Source organism: Trachinotus anak, unplaced genomic scaffold (assembly GCF_046630095.1).
Source record: "Trachinotus anak isolate AG129_WGS33_773 ecotype Australia unplaced genomic scaffold, CSIRO_AGI_Tana_v1 ptg000028l, whole genome shotgun sequence".
In the NCBI taxonomy this organism is placed as follows: Eukaryota; Metazoa; Chordata; class Actinopteri; order Carangiformes; family Carangidae; genus Trachinotus; species Trachinotus anak.
In genome coordinates, this window is record NW_027273879.1 from 6,157,790 (window position 1) to 6,170,878 (window position 13,089).

General features: G+C 42.5%; 1 protein-coding gene across 3 annotated transcripts in view; it reads left to right on the forward strand.

The window, feature by feature from the left end:
- The first annotated feature begins 1,682 nt into the window (after positions 1-1,682).
- The window catches only part of LOC139611761 (uncharacterized), a 37,242-nt gene continuing 25,835 nt past the window's right edge, over positions 1,683-13,089 (forward strand). The window contains exon 1 of one of the 3 annotated variants that reach the window (XM_071466656.1): positions 1,683-3,683. The gene's annotated coding sequence lies outside the window, so the exon portion shown is untranslated. Of the gene's footprint in view, positions 3,684-6,526; positions 7,341-13,089 lie in introns of those variants that run through there. The other 2 variants (XM_071466657.1, XM_071466654.1) reach the window with 2 other exon arrangements.

The window sequence follows — 13,089 nt, forward strand, 5'->3', positions numbered from 1 at the left end:
TATGACTGTAATTCTACTGTAGAGCAGTACACATCATTTATTTATTATGTTTTCATGGATGGATTAGGAGACAATGGCCCCTCCTTTCTTCCCACACAGGCAGCTATTGCAGCTGTTTTGCATCACTTGCAGCAACATTTCGCAGGTTAACGACAGCTCTAACAATAAGTGCCGGGGTTGGTTGAAGACTACACTTGAGCTCCAGCATTTTGTTACAATAATGATTAAAAGAGGCGGGCTGTCCAAACACTCCTGCCATAACAAATCCACACAGACCCATTTCCACAAATAAGGAGATCAGATCAGAATCAGGACCTCAAAAGAGAATATGTGACGAGGAGATCTTTACTTTTGACAGAGCTCTTTGACTTTCCCACATCAATTGTTAATCACTTCATACAGAGGCTCTGCTCTGGCAACTCCTCATTTATTTATGCTCTATCTATTCTTTCTTTGCATCAAAGTAATCTAAAATTATGTGAATATGCAATGACAACATTTTTACCCATTAATGTTTGTTTACTGTAATCTACAATTAATGCTGGAGAAGTCTAATGCTGGGCTTTTTGATGTGGGGTGCATGTGGTGATTTTTATGTTGCATTTGGTCCATTGCTACACTGTGTTCATCTTATTTTGTGGGTTAAATGAGAAGATCCACTCTCCATTTAATGTGAAACTTTAGGCACTTAAGCCAGCTAGCACATCTTAGCATAAAGACTGGAAGTAGGGGGAGCCAGCTAGCCTGGCTCTGTCCAAAGTTGGAAAAAAAAAATAAAAATAGTGTTTAGCTATGGGAGTGGTGTCAGTCCTCTCAGCAAGAAAGCAAGTAAGTGTCTTGCCCAAAAGGCATTGTTTTAAATCTATTGCTTGACTGCACACAGATTCATCAAAATACATATGCATCATTAAAAAGTTTGTAGATGATGGTCACCCTTGGCATCAAGGTTTTTGCACTTGACACGTTTATTTTGAAAATTACACTGTAACCTGCTTTGAGAAATAAAAGATAAATTAATCATACAAAATAAAGATTTCTCATCTCTAGTCCAGGAATAGATCTTTGTTATGAGCTGCTCTTTGGACATGTCTCTGCTCTAGCACCAAATAATTTAATAATTTATTTGTTGAATTAATAAAATTCAGTTGTGGCTTTGTATTACAATAAGGGTGGGTTAGAGTTATTGGCAAACTCTAGAAAATATTTTTTTAGAAAGAGAGGTCCCTTTTTAATCTTTGGCAAGCTGTATATAGGCTGTAGAATACCCTTTGATGTCTGCCTTAAAAACATCAAATGCAATGGACCAAAGCAGATCAGGATGTTCACGGTCGCAGCATCATCACTTTATCAGCATCATATACCTGGAGAACATGTGAGAACTCGGCTCTATATATAAACAATTCCTAAAGGAATTACATCAAGAGTGTTTTTTCAGATTTTTCTGTTGTATCGAACGAGCCTTGTGGCCAAAGATTCATCTATTTCTGTGACATTCCTTTAAGACGCTTGGCATCAGTGACATCAGTGCACAGACTCAGTGCTGCAGTTCGTTCGTGTAGCCAAGAGCAAACAGAGACACAACACAGGAGGATGCACACGCTACACTCTCATGCAAAGACAGCGCTCATCATGATGCATTAACCCATTATTTACCTGTATACCTTATGAAAAACTACCAATTCAGTTCACACAAAACCATTCAGGACCAAATGAGAACACAACATTTAAAAGAAACAGATTTATTTTTTTGCTTTCCTAAATCTTTTGGAAAGTGTATTGTAATGCAACACTTTAAGAACAACATCACCACCTGGTGGAAAGAGATACCATAAAGCTCCTTGTCCTGAAGCAGTTTTATTTACCACCATCAAAATTAAAGCTATCACATGCTATACAGCTCCATGCTGATTAAAATACAACTGGTTTATCCTCTAAACCTGTTTTGTTAATCACTTTCTAAAAGTTATTTGAGGTAGACAAGAAGATGAAGCGTTAAGGATAATGCAAAGTATTGTTAGTGCCTTGTGGTGCGTAGCAGCAGCCAGAAACCTTTCTACTTTCACAGTCTATCTTCTCACCCATTTATTATGTTGCCAAGCAGCGTTTCTCTTCTGACCTCCAGCCTTGTTTCGAGACAAGAGGACAGACACAGAAAGTCACTGTTCGGCCCAGAAACAAAGCAGGGAAAGTTCCCTCATCCATCAAAGGAACTTAAGATCTCTGACAATGTCCTAGGCCCAGCTGAGATCAAAGAGGGAGATGCCAGCTGTACTCAGGTCCAGCAAATGACTGCCCACCTCATTCATCCATCATGCTTGAAAGTGAGATAGCTAAATAATAAAACCTTTTCAGGTAATGGCCACGGTTAGGTCTCACCATTAGACACGTCCCCTATCCTACAACCTTGTATTAGGCTATGACTGATGACTTGATCTGAGTGTACATTAAAGGATCTGCTTGAAATTCACTTTTTGTAGCCGCTCCGTCATGCAGGCTGATTAATGGGTGCCAGTGCAACCCGTGGGTTTCTTGTGGTGGCTATGTGGGCACTGTGAAAACATGAGCTGATTGGCTATATGCAGGGAGCCTTTGGATTAGTTTGATAAATAATAATTACAGTTCCTGTGCTTGCCCCATGAGGACGGTAACGGACTCATGGGGACAACACAAAGCCAGAGACAGAGAGAGGGAGAGAAAAAGAGCTGCAGTGCATGCTATGTACTGTATACACTCTTCCAGTCTGACATGTTGTTTATATGTAGGATATTATAGTCTACAGTCATGCTAGCAGCTTTGTGAGGTTGTACCATGGATATATTATAAGACCTTATAATATAAGGTCTTATAATATATCCATGGGTTGTACATAGGCACGATGGCTATGTTAGCACGTTGATATTTAGCAGGCTTAACTTGGTTAATTTAGGTAATTTATTGAGTTAATAATGTATATTTAATGTATCATGGTCACCATAGTAATTTATTATGGCTACATGACACTTGTCATCAAGCTTCATGTTCAGTGCAACTGAATATGATAATTATCACACAATTTTAATTACCATAATTAACTTACACAATAGCATTAATGAATAGGTGCGTTTTGATGACCCGGTAGATGTCAAGGCCCCATCACACTTACGGTTTTGAGTCACAGTCTTTTATATTTTTATTGCCTTTACTGAAATTTTCCAAAAGAAAATCTTTTAGGAAAAATATATATTATTTCTACCAACCACTTTTATAATTTGGTTACTTTCTTCTCCACTAAGGCCTGCTGGGAAATTCTAATTTGTCCACTCAGCTCTCCTCCAGTCATTTCTGATAACCTATGTGAGTGGATGTCAGTTTGTTTCCTTAAGCTTTTAGCAAGAAGCTAATTCTTCAGTAAATAGATTATTCAGTTAGCAGCATAATGTTCAACAAGCCCAAACAAACAAGTGGCGCTCAGAAGCGGAAGGATAGAAGGGAACAGGAGGAGTTTACGGCTGAACTGACGACATTAGATAAGTTTATACTCACCAGGCTTCAAGTTCATCCAGTGCTAGCATTGTTGTCGTGTAGCTAACGTTAGCAGGATATGCTAATACTCTCAATGGAGAACAGCTGAGCAGGAATTTGGACTTAGCAGTGTTGTTAATGACTTTTCTGAGCTCAAGACGCTGTGGATGAATTAATTTTGGGTGAGTACTGGTTTCTCTTTTTGATCGGGCACAAGAAAATTATTTGCACTGGGGTCAGTCACAGTTATGTTACGCTACAGGTCATAAACCAAAGTATTAGACTCATTGAAGTTTGACCGTCAGGTGGCACGAAATGAAAGATTTGAGGATCACCAGTGTTATTGCAAATCTTCCTGAAGACTGCGTATACCAAATTTGTAATGGATGATAAACCATCCAATAATTGTAAAGCTATTCTGCTCAAAGTCACCAATGTCAGCCTGTGGGGGCACACTATATAGTCAGGTGATCACCAAAGTGAGTAGGCATTGTCCTCTGGAGAGCATATCTAATAGTTGTTGAGATATTACAGTGCGGACTATAGCTGAGGACTGACTGACAGCATCCCTTGAGACATGTTGTTAGCATGGCTTAAAAAAAGGCCATGTTACTAATTTCTACAGCACAAAGATCCACATACACTGACACAGATGAATGATGACAAAAAATGACAATGCTATCAGCACATGCAGTATATTCAATATGTAATATCAGTAAATACAGTAGATTTATAGATATTCCCTTTAAAGAGTCATTGCAGTCAGTAATTTTAAATTCTGTCTGGGAAGTGCAACATCAACAGTACATGTCTATTGTGGCCTATTAGTGTTCTCATTTTTGTCATTTCACAAAGCAGTCTGCAGGCAGCTGCTGTGTCTGTGCACGCAAGCCTCTAAAACTATAAAGAAGTGCTTTTTAGCTCTCCCAAGATGTCTTGGTCCTCACACAACTCCACTCTAATCACCAGCGGGATGCTTTAGATGGTGGTCAGCTTCAAATATCATCAAAATATTATGGACAATAAACTAAACACCACCTATAAACACAGCCAGCAGAAGCTCTTTATCGTCCCTAAACTCAAGGTCCTCTCTGTGGCTGATGGACTGCGCCGCCTGTTTAGAAGCCTCATAGAGTCTGTCCTCCTTTCATTATCCTCCACTGCTCCATCTGCTGCTTCACCATGCTGACAGACTCCAACAGACACAAACATGCACAGATTCTAACATCACTGGGTCTTTCAACTCTCACAGACGTCAAAGTCGCTGCAGTCGTGTTACAGCAAAGCTCTCAGCACAGCACATGACCCCGAACACCCCTTCAACCAATGCGTCACTCTGCTTCCACCAAGCTGCAGGTGCAGATCCTGGGGCCTGTTCCTGACTTATCTGGATAACAAATATAATTTATTAAAGTTTCAAAGTACTTCATCCTAGAGATGACTACAAAATATCAGTCTTGAATATTACGTCAAGTAATATGAATTCTAAACCAAAAGCAAAAGGTTCTTTAATAACTTTTTCAGGTTCTTTAAAGGGGCTATTTGTACAGTAAGTTTTCTCAGCTGCCAAACGTGGTTTCTTGCCGGGAAGGGTTGGTGGTGATTAGGTGGGTTTCCATTAACCTACTCAATACGCTGTTTGAAATTGCGAACTTGAAATGACTACTGGAAACACGTAAATTTCAGAAAACTCAAATGTCGCAAAAAATTGTATACACTTGCGATTGGTGGTTCTTCAGACTGTTCGACAAAGCAATTTTTCACAAAATTGAAAAAGAAACACTCTTTTCACATTCAAGTTGTGGCACCTGCCGTATCATGCCCCAGGGAGCCAGTTCCAACCGAGAGGCAGACTGCTAGAAATCTGTTGTCACTTTTAATTGGAATGATATTGCGCAAGAAAAAAAAACAGCTTTGGCCATTGGTGCATCAATAAAATATGCGTCCGTTGATCAACACTACATCTTCAGGGCAGATGGGGGGGTTACAGTGAGTCACTATCAGAAAGTATATAGATTGTATATGTAAAGTTGTGCATGTACTGTACGGAATATTTTAACAAGGCTTGGCTCCATGTCCATATGTATATTCCATGTGCTCCATGGGTACATTATATCCTATTATATACCATTATGTATCAGAATTGCAGCTGGTGGCCTGTCCATTCAGCTCTTATTACTGTAAATTCCGTGGAAATAATTGTGCTCTTTCCATGAAATTGTATTTGAAATCCATTTGAATGATGATTCCCAGAAACTGGGTCTGAAAGTGTATAAGTAGAACATCTGAGAGATGTAAAAACCAGATTCACTGAGATTTTAATGCAAGTCTGATAGAAAGAGAGGTGATAGGACAAGATAAGTGATCAGAGCTGATAAAATGGGATGAGATGTCTCAGCCCTGAAGGCATTTCGGTGTAGACTTTATCTCTCTATCTCCACTGTTAGAGTGATTTCTACTATCCAGCCTCAGGTGACAACAGCCGGTGCAGTCATGATGTGGTCGATGTGCAACAATAAGAAACAACAAAAAGAAAAGAAATCCATTTATTCTAGTCATCATGCCTGGACAAAAACAACATATTCCCCATGCTCAGAACTTCAGACAGGAGACAACCCAAGCAAAAAATACATGATTAGTTTTATACAGTTGGGTGTTTTGCCTTTTAATTTGCATGCACAACACTTACGCATGTTAATTTAGAGAGGCCTGAAAACACTGGAGTGGTTTAACCTTCGCTGACTGTGGATCTGCCTCTGCTTCAGAGGGCCATTGTCCATGTGTCTCTATTATCCTGCTGGTCACGGTTCCCCGGCTCTGCCCCCCGTTCATATGGGAGATATCTGTAGAATAATTCTACCTGTCTGTTCCTATCTCCTTCTCCCTCCTTCTCTCCCCCTTCTTCCTCCCTCTCTCTATGCATGACCTTTCTGCATTCCTCTCTAGCTGACCTTGGTGTCCTGTCAGCTCTTTCCTATTCCCCACCTCACACTACTAGCGGCTCTCTACCACCAACCCCCCCGAACCACCTCGTGCCCCCCTCATTTCCACCCCCTACTGACTGCTTCTTCCCTCCTTGTCCCTTGGTTCCGCCCCCTGGATCACTTCTCTCCCCTCTCTCCTCCCCTCTCCTCCTCTCGCTTCTCTCCCTCTTTGCTCTCTGCAGCTGTACATACTCTGCTTTTTAATTAGACCGACTCAGTAGCTCCTCCTCTCTCTGCCTCCTACTCTCCATCCCACACTCCTCCCCCCTTCCCTCCCTTTGCTTACAAGGATAGAGGGGCTTGCATGGCGACACGGAGAGGAGGTCATGATGGAGAGACGCAGAGAGAAAGGGGGAGAGAGGAGAAAGGAGCAAGACGGGGAGAACTGAGAGGAGCATCTGAGAGGATAACTGCCTGTTTGCTCACTCTTGTCTTCTTGCTCCCCCTCCTGTCCATTCACTTCCACTCACAGCATAAACGCTCAGACAGCTAGGTAGGCACAGCAGAGCTCAGAGCTCTGAGGGATGGATAAAAAGGTTCCCACGTGAAAGGCATGAATCCACGGAAGAAGAGGAGGGAGAGCTAGAAGAAGACACAGCCAGAGAGGAGAGGAGGAAGAGGTGAGGAGGAGAGGAAAGGGAGACAAGAGAGGAGCAGATGGACTCTACACAGAGGAAAGGAAACAGTACGAAGCTCACCGAGCAGCAGTGACAGAGAGGTGGGAATAAAAGCAAACATGAACGTCAGTGGGATGGAAGAATGGGAGGAAGAGACGTGAAGGAACAGCAGAGAAGAGGAGCAAGCATTTGTAGGAGAAAGAGACAACACAGAGGGAAACAGGAAGAGAGAGATGTGGTATGTGTGACTCTGTCCTCTGTCCTGATGGAAGATAGTAGAGCGATCTCCCCATCAGCCTTCTCTCAGCATCACCATAGAGATAACGAAGTGAGAAAGATCAGAGCTGAGGACAGATTTAAAAACATCATACAAGTATCTGTTTTCATTTTATGTACAGTGACACTTTGGCTGTTTTTTACATTCTGCTGAATTTACAATGAAAAGAAAGGCAGTGTATGTCCTTGCATGTGTGCGCACACGTGCATGCATACATTTTGTTTATGTGTTTGGCAGGTGTGTGTGTGTGTGTGTGTGTGTGTGTGTGTGTGCGTGCGCGCGCGTGTGCGTGCGCACGTATTTATTCTGACAATGGGGGTGTGTTCATGTGCTCATAGTGTGCCTGTGTTTGGGAAATTGTGTGTGTGTGTATGTGCGTGTGTGTGTGTGGCTGTTTGGGTACTGGGATTTGCTTCACTGCAGGTGTGGGAGTTATTTTCCGAGATTGTGCAGCTTTATGAGAAGCTTTAAAGAGTGAGGAGCTTAGATTGGTCTGTCAGTGATGTAGCTTTGCAGATTCCAGCAGCGTGCTTTCATTGCATATTTGTCAGGAGCAGGACTGTTTGCGCGCGCATGTGTGTATGTGTATGTGTGTGTGTGTGTGTGTGTGTGCGCGCGGTGTGTGGGGGGGTATACGCAGAAAGTTTGAAGAGGAGGAGGCACTAAGTGAGGGAATTCCATTTGTATGGATCTGTGTGTGTGTGTGTGTGTGTGTGTGTGTGTGTATGTGTGTGTCTAAGCAATGTCCAGTGCATCAAAGCATACTGTTCTGGCTGCATGAGCATTTCATTTTGAAGATTCTTGTGAGTGATGTGTGAAATCGTTAATGCATCTCAGTAACATTAATGTGCTTTAACATCATGATCATCATCATCAATAGTTTATTGTAGTTTGCACATTCTTCTCAATTAACTTGTCACTTAGTAATTCTGTCATTGACATTCATGATATAAATGTAATTGCACACGCGCTCTCTCATGCATGCAGATGCACAGTCATACACACATGCATGCACTCCCCACGCACAGGTGCACATTTGTCCACACACACATCCGCTGTGTGAAGAAACGCTGTGCTGTTAATCCTGTCTGTCGTCGCACAACTCTTTCCACTTGTTCTCTCGCACTCCCTCTGCTCCACACTACAGTATCGTTTCCTTTCATCTTATCTCATCAGCGTGTCTTTTAAGGGGTCAGCTATCTCCGTCTCCCAGCTTTGTCTTTTCTGTCTAACACTTAATCCTTTTCTCACATTGCTTATAAATCTGTCATCTGGCTCCACCGCTTCATTTTCTCGCTTTACCTAACAGAAGTGAATGTAGTCCTCTCTTATTCCTTTACTTTAATTTTCGTTTTCCATGCTCTAATAATCTGTCTGTCCGCCGGCCAGGTGTTTTCTCTGGACTGACAGCAGTTTGGCTTCATAGGTAACACACTATGATGTACTCTTGGGACATTAGTTTAGACAGGGACATTGCAGCACGACAGCCCAGCAGAGAGTAACCCCCAGGGAGCAGACCACGCTCTATGCACCTACATGGAGCGTGCTGCTATGCACTGGACATGTCAGTCAGGCCACCTGTTCTGTCTTGTCGCTGATAATTCACACAGAGAAGTTTGGAACATTTAACCTCTCCGAATCTTGTGGCAGAGTGGAGAAGAGATGCACAAAAGCTAGAGCACAAAAGAACTAACCAGCCAGAGAAACAAGACAATTAGGCTGCAGAATGAGTGCAGGGAAGAAAACAATGTTTACTCTGGCTTTCTTTCACAGATTCCCAAACATCCTCGAATTTGCTCACAGTTGGCTAAGTATGCTTATCGCAATCCATTGGCCTACATATAGGGATTTCATATTAGGCAGAGGATTTTGGTCAAAAGAGGACAGATGGAACAAATCATTTCTGGCACTCACACTCTAAAAGTTAGCAGTAATCCGGCCATCCTTCAAGGAAACTGGAACAAGTAGGGTGGCCACACTGTCCCCTTTAGTAATGAGCTGGCCAGTGACTCTGTGAGCTAACATTTGTGTTTGTTTGTGGGACTGTGAAAGTGATGTTTAACCTTGAAATATTTGCATTACTGTGCTGAGGCATAAATAAGAGCAGTAGTAGGTTCTGCAGCAAATAATTATGGTGACAACATTGAATTCTGGGAGGCTGCTTCTATGAAGATCAGATATGTGTAACCACTTACTTGGGGTAGTGGTGCAAGTGGTGGGGGACAGGGGCAACACTCTTAAAGGGATTTTTCTTGCATATTTTTTATTTTTGGTCACTCTGTATTGATTTGTAGTTTCACCATATGTGTGTTCAAGAATTTATTTGTGTTCTTGTCCAGGTAGCAGGTAGCAGTAGAAGGTAGCAGTTGGCATGTAGAGGCCAAGTTCACATCAGGGTGCTTCCATCTTTACGTAATTACTCAGCAATGATAGTTTCCACCTGGGCAATAGTTTTATTTTGATAGGGAAAGAAAATCAATTAGAAACATCCTGGCTCTCTGTTTGCAGACGTTGATTATGTAAAACTTCTGCTTCAGCTAGTGCCTGGTGAAATATGGCTATTGCAGCGATGTCTGACGGTAACTGGCCAAATTAGATGCCACTACACAGTCATAAACAAACAAACTAGCATTTGCATCTTGCTGCTATTACCCTCAGTATCTGACATGAATAACAATGGTTGTGTTCACTGTGTTGCCTCAGATATATAATGAATTAAGAATCATAATTTCATTTGTGTTTGTTTGTGTTAATTTCATTTGCTGTTAAGCATGATCAGGCTTAAGATTTCATCAGTCAGAGGCAGCTCCATCAGTAAGACTGTTTCCTGCTTTCAGTAAAAGCAGTGAAGATTGATCCCAGACCAGTGAAGGTGATGCCTTGGCTTCACTTCCATGATGTACTTTACATATTCCTTTACTCCTCTCTACTAAAGCAGCATCATTTTAGATTGCAGTTGACTTCTGCCTTAGCATTGCTTATGTATGTATGCAGACATACAAATCTTCGTGCGCACTAACTCCTTTGTGGGCTTACATCTGCATTTTTTTTTATGTGCTTGTTCGTTTTATTGTATGAAATAAAATGCACCGTCCTCGTGTTTGAGACATTGCTGTGCTGTGCTCCGCTGCACACAATGCTTACCTAACAAATACTCATCTACAGGCAGCTCTCAAGGAGTTGTTCTTGAATTCAAGATCTCTTTGGACAAGAATGCAAACACCAAAAAGGCTTATGCGCTTTACATCTGTTCTGTGAGCTCACTGTGTTGTAAATTCTTCTGACAGAGCCAGGTATAACTCTTACTGTTCCTTGTGCTCACAGGACCAATAACTGATCATATAGCTTTGCTTAGTTCCTCTCCAGTTCCCCCTTAAATGCCCTGACACGCTGATGCTCCTGATTTGCCACTTCACTGAACCCTAACCATGACATTTCCTCTGCTGCCAGGGGTTGTTCCCTCCTGCTTTGCTCCCTGTCCCCCTACCTCTGCCTGTCTCCCACCGCCTCTTCTCCCTCCTACTTATTTAGATTCCTACTCCTCTCAGTTTGCTATGTGTCTCATAGCATCTCTAAATATAACCAAGCATGTCTACCTCCTCTCCTTCCTCTTCCTCTCCATGCCTCCTCTTCATCTCAGTCCTGTCTGACAAATTTAAGCGTGCCTAGACAATCAGATCTGACATGCCTTTACATAACAATTCAATCCACAGCACCTTCCACCTCCTCAGCGCAGTGAGACCCAAAGGTGCGTTATTGGCATGGATGCAATTCTCAACATCCCTGAAAGACTCATACTCAGAATATTATTAGATCTGTGCAACCAGAGTCTGGGCTTCTTGAATTTTGCATGCATCAGATATGTTTCTTGGAGTCAGCATGGCTTAGCACAAGGAGATCAGATGTGACCTTAGCATTATCATCACACACATATACCCAGTCACAAAACCACACACACAGGGAAGAGGATAGAAGCCTATATTCACAGTAAAGCCTTCTCAGAGAGGTAGGCATCTAGCAAGGAGGCTGTAGTAAATCTTAAATAATAACCGGAAAGAGTTATGACCCTTGCTGGCATTATGCCGTTGCACACCTTCCTCCTCCCGCCTGGTGATTTATCTCTTGTCTGCCAATAAAGCTCAACATGAAAATGTCACATGTGGGAAAGGGCTGGCCTCACCCACAGGAGTGAGGCCGCGCGGCATTAAGAAGGTCTGAATTCATTAAAGTGTCAGCGTAAATTTTGATCCAAGGGTAGTTCACAGATCGAAAGGGAGGAGGGGATGTGATACCAAAAGAGGCAGCGGGAGAGATTGCAGCGGGGCAAGTGGTGGAGGTGGAGGTGGAGGTGGAGGTGGAGGTGGTGGTGGAAGGAAGAAAGATGCGAGTGACAGGGGTGGAAACAAAAAAGGAGAGGGAGCAGATGGAAGAAAGATAGAAAGAAGGCAGGATCAGGATGACACCCCACCGATTGAGTGAGGGTAATGGTCCTGCGAGGGGTGGATGAAACTCGGAGGAAAATCTGTCTGGGTGAAGGTTGACAATAGAGTACTTTTCACAAGAGGTGGAGAGGGAGACTGATGACTGGTGTGAAATGGCGTATTAATGAAAAATAGGAGAAGTGGAAACATGAATTTATCCAGGGATTACTAAGGAAGAAAATCATCATCAAGGTCAAATGAACAGTGTCAGTAATATGCCATAGATGTGCCTTTGCCTTTGTTTTCTAGCCTCTGTAGTGCAGGATTCAGTCCTCTGTGGCTGAGTGAATGTGTACTATTACCCAGAGTGATTTGGTCTTCTGTGTGAATCATAGTTGAACAGCTCATCTCTATACACTGCAGTGATAAGAAAGTAAAATGAGGACCCACGGTCTGTTAATATATCTAATATATAGTTTGTATGGCTGCTATTTCCCCCCAAGGTTCTGTCTGCTGTGGCTTTAATCATAATTAATCCTAATCACCATGTTTTTAACGGGGTTGACGGTGGGGGCGTGGTTGTGACAAAGATCCTCCTCTTCAGAGCTTGAGAGAGAAACAGAGAAAACAGTGGATGTAAATAAAAGTGGCAGCCCCTCGGGTATCTCTCTCCCTAAATAACCTGGGAGCTGTGAAGGAGTCACTAATTACCCCTCCCACAGAAGAGAGGGGGAACAGAATAACGGCCAGTCACACTCGCACACAGAATTAGCCCAGGCCTGTCAATGTCAGAGGCTATCACAAGGAGATAACAAGGCACAGATCCATAGATTGTGGAAGGCAAATGACAGCATCACGCCTGACTGCCAGTGGCACGGGCAGGAAATGGAAGTGATATATATATGTATCACGGCCATAGATTGTCAAAAGTGGATCGCAGAATCAGAGTGACGAGAACATACTACTAACCACAGCATGTCGGACAGACTGTCATACAGTGACCAGATGAATCAGAAAGGATGTCACCATGGCAGATCATCAAGGACTGATAACAGGGCCACAGACTGTTAAACATGGAGGAAAAGAAAAATCTGTAAGACACACGCAGATGAGGAATAAAATAAGAGTCACACTGTGTGCACATGAGCAGGAATAATACTGAGCACCACCAGTGCCGCTGCTGCTACTACAATACAGCTACTTTTAATAACAGTGTCAGTACTACCTGCATGCATACATACAAAAGACATTAATTTAAAAAAGGGAATTGCAGAGAGAGTAATATGAAA